Here is a 4,466-nt window from a genome sequence, read left to right on the forward strand (position 1 = left end):
CAGAGCTCCCGCGCTCCCGCCTCTCCCCCTAAGGGGCGGGGCCCTGTGTGACGTCAGGGGCGGGCCCGGCCCTCCACCACGCGGCTGCGTGGGCGGAGCAGTCGCCGCTCCGAGACGTGTGGTGGGTGAGGCGAGTGCCTAGATTGTTTTCGTTGCGTGAGAACCTGGGTGAAGCCGGGAGGAAACGCCCTAAGCCGGTGGCACGTGTCCGCTGCTACTCGAGGAGTTATTCTGAATGCAGCACCTCTCAGCAGAGCCAACCGTGGCTCCGTTTCCTGCTCTCCCTCCCCAGTGGGCCGCACCATGGCTGAACTGCAGGCGGAGCCACCGCGCAAGAGACGAGCCCCAAACCGGCTCGGTGCTAGGCCCAGGCTGGTGCTGGGGTTAGCTCAGTGAACGCGATTGTGTAGTCCAGCCCGCTTGGAACGTCCTGTCTAAAAATGGATTCCGATAAATAAAGAGGATGTCTTAGGAAATAAGCTCAGAGGTGCTTGTCTTTTTAAGGCCTGTGTTCCTAATCAAAACAAACAAGAAATAAGTTTCAGTTGAGACTCCTTCCAAAATTTTTCCTGTTGTGGTCCCTGCCTCCTGGGCAGATTCGGTAGCTGGAAGTTTCCCTAACAAACTTTTCCCCATTATTTATTCCTGTGAGTCAGTTTTATTTAACCAAGGCAGAGTAATGTCTGAGAGCTAGTGAGCCCCGTTGAGGGACTTGCTTACCTCAAATAAGGTATTTCGCAGTTATAAGGATCCCCAGAGTTTCCCGTTGTGAGCATGTAGAGTGAGAAGAGAGAAGAGGGCCAAAATCTGAGCCCTGGGGAGCACTTAAGGGACAGAGGAAAAGAGCCTGAGAAGGAATGATCAGAAGGAGAGGAGAACCAAGAGTTTGGTGGTAGAGTAAGGGAGAGAAGGGCTTAAATGAGAGAAAGGCTGACAGTGACAAATGCTGGGAAGGAGTCAGGTAGGGTTGGTCCTGAAAAGTGTCAAGAGGATTTTGTGTTCCGACAAACATTCGACGGATAAAAGAGAAAGTCAGAAATCAAATTTGGGAGGGCACAGTTGGACTGTTGTGGGCATAAATCCAATAGCATGTGGGTTTGTACCTTGTACCTTGTTAGGTGAAAGGAGGGCACTGTCATTTCATGATCTAATATTGTAGAAAACTTGTGCCACCTACTTTGGATAAATTGAATTGTTACGGAGATTGTACCCCATATTAAGAAGTGAAGAAGTGAAGTTGAAAAGATAATTGGAAAATTGGAAGTGAAAATTCTTTATGCTGTAGAATGAAACAGGCGTTATTCTCCTCACCTGGAATAGCCACCATTTATGCATCTACAATTTTAAATCTTACCCATCCTTTGAGGTCTGTCTCTAAGATGCTATCTCTGACTACATCAGTTCCCACCCATCTCCCTGCTCTTGACTACTCTGGTTAGAGATGAGGTCCTTAATCAGTTGGCCAAGGCACACTGGTGTGCCTGGAACCACCAAAATATGATGACCAATTTTGCCCATAGTGTGAAATGTATTGGTTCTACAATTGATTACGCCTACTATTTCAGGGACATCTATCTATCAGTTGGAATGTTTAGCTGAGTAGACTGGGCCATCTTGCGAGGTAAAGTGGGACTCAGCTTGAGGCATATAGAGGCATAAATTAAGCTGGCAGCAAAGAAAAGTTCCCCTTTTTTGCTGGCGCATGAAAGATCTTTGTCTTGTGAGGCTAAAAGAGAAGGTGGTCAGGACAGTGCACAATTTTGCTCAAACAGCAATATAAAGTTAAAAGACAGCCAAGTGGAAAGGTCCCCTACAGAGGGATTTATAGACATCACAAAACGATGTTACCCAGTAGTGGAGTCTGCTTTGTAGTTGCTGCTATCTTATTTTAGTGTCATTTTGAATATTTAAATTTGTCTGCCACTTAAATATTAAGGTCTAATATTTGAAAGTGTGTCATGATCAGTAGGAGGTCGAGAATGTCTTATGACTAGCATTTCTCTATTACATGTATGGTGCTCCTATTTACTCTCTGTGGCTTATGTGCTTTGACTGGAGACAAGGACCTGATTTATATTATCTTTGGTATCTCAGTGGCTACAACCCAGTACATATTTGTAGGTTGTTTATGGAAGCTGCTTTTGGCTGTTTTGCTCAGTTGGGTTAAGTTGGATTAAATCAAAGTTTGAAATTTACTCCCAGAATCCCTGGGCCAGTTGGCTTAATAATCTTACCTGGCACCTTAACCCTTTCTATTAAGTCAGTTACCTGGAAAATGAACACCTTGTGTCGGAGGACTTAATAAAAAGTCTGTGTAAATTTCTCAATCTATTGCTAACACCAGAAAAACTGTCTAATCTGGTAGCTTCATCTTAACACAAGAACAAGTATGTCTAAGAAAACCTTAAGTTAAACCATATGTAAAGAAAATCTTAGCTTTGAAGAGCAACCAGAGGAATATTCTTATCATATATTCTAGCACAGATATTCTACAAGTTTAACTTCAGACATAGGAAACAGTCATCTCTGAAAGCAGAGTTCCAGAGTAAAAGCCTAAATTGTTGTGTAAATTACGTTTAACAAAAGATTGTCAGCTATATGGAGAAACCTTTACAAAGGTATAAACCTTTATGGGTTTATAACTTCTAAGTTGCTATTACTGATAATTACCAATCTGTATCTAATTAGATTTTTTTGTGTTTTTAGCTATCAATTAAATACTCATTATGTCCTAACCACTTTGTATACATGATCTCATTTAATAATCTAAACGACCCTGTAAAGTGATCATTGGTTACTTGCTTGCAGTCACAGTTATCAAGTACCAGAACCAAGATTCAATCTCAGGACTTACTTGCTCCAAAGCTCTTGTGTTTAACCCATTCTACTGGCTGCTTCAACTCATACAGCAAAGTGCAAAGCAACTTACTTTACTTAGTCATTAGGGAAACCAGGCTGAGTTCATCTTTCAGCAAGATCAAAGGAGTTTGTCTTAAAAAAAGCACTTTTCAAGGTGATATATCGTCAAGGGCTCCTCATGATGAAACAATGACTCAGTTTACCTCCAGCACATCAAGGTCATCAAAGGTCCCAGGGTGCCTTATTCACTGTTCAACAGCAAGTCACAAAGGGTCTCCCTCCGGTGCATCCCATGCTGCCTAAGATGGATAACATCCCAGGTTTCTCCAATATTTCCTGCGACTGGTTGTGAGGAGATTCACACAGCACACCATGAAGCAGGATCCAGTCATCAAACAACGCCAGAAACATTCCCTGATACACAGTGCACTTTGCAGTGTATCAAAGGTGGGGAGTGGGGGGGGTGCCAGGAGTGATTTAATTCAGAGGTTCTGTTGGGAATAGGATAGGCTGATCTTTCCAATCTCCTTGTCAATTTTCACTACCTCTGATGAAAGGGCTTTGGAACTAGGTTAATAAATTAGTTTCTCAACACCTGCTACCAATAGTCTCAACTATCAACCATCCAGTGAAACCACTGAAGGGAAAATATATTTACCTAAGTAAATACCTAAGTTCTAAATTTCCTATGAATATTGTAGAATCCTACATAAGCATATGAAAACATGTAATATATATTTGTCTCCAAATCTTCTGGGGTTACCTTTTATTTTAATGTATAAATATCAAGTTCCTATTTCATGTAATTGTAGGAAGTACAGTATCCTTCAGAGTGTTCTGATGATTTCTATAGTGGTATTAACTTCTCTGGTGGCTTCCTGTCACCTCTCACTCTAAATTCCCATTCCTGGCTCTATCCCTCAGTTCCCTTATACCATCTCATCTGCAGTTGCTGTCCTTGCTTCATAACATTTTGTACCAAGTATTGACACAGACTTCTCCTTGATTCTCCAAAGACTATGTAGCTTTTATGAGGAATAGGCTTAAAATTTTGAGAATACCAGAGGGTGGGTACAGCACAGAAACAAAAAGAACTTAAATTTTGTATCAGAATTCACAATTCTGAAGGTCCCAATCATTTCTTATCACAGATAATTTCTTACTGGCTTTCATCTCCTTAGGACTCAACTAGGGGAATGGATATAAGTAAAATGGATATATACTACACATTAGTTAAAAGCAATGAACTAAATTTACATATAGCAATATAAATAGACCTAAAAACTTAATGCTGAATGAAGAAGAAAATGTGATTTATAAGACAATATCATTTAGGCAGATATTTAAAAACTGCAACTACACCACACGTTTTCGAGGATACATATATATTTAAATAAAGGTTTGAGTAGATTGGAAGGACAATACATTAAATACACTAGAGATGTGCTTCTCAGAGTTCTGAACTTTAGCATAGGAGACCATTTAGGCTATGCACTCAGTTTACTTTGTAGCTTTGTTGCCCTTAAAATTAGATCCTGGGTCTAATTTTCAACACAGTCTTCCCTGTGGCTACAGGAGACTCAGTAGTGTGCCTTAAGTTGACAGCT

Source organism: Balaenoptera borealis, assembly GCF_965194805.1.
Source record: "Balaenoptera borealis genome assembly, chromosome: 2".
Classification (NCBI taxonomy): Eukaryota; Metazoa; Chordata; class Mammalia; order Artiodactyla; family Balaenopteridae; genus Balaenoptera; species Balaenoptera borealis.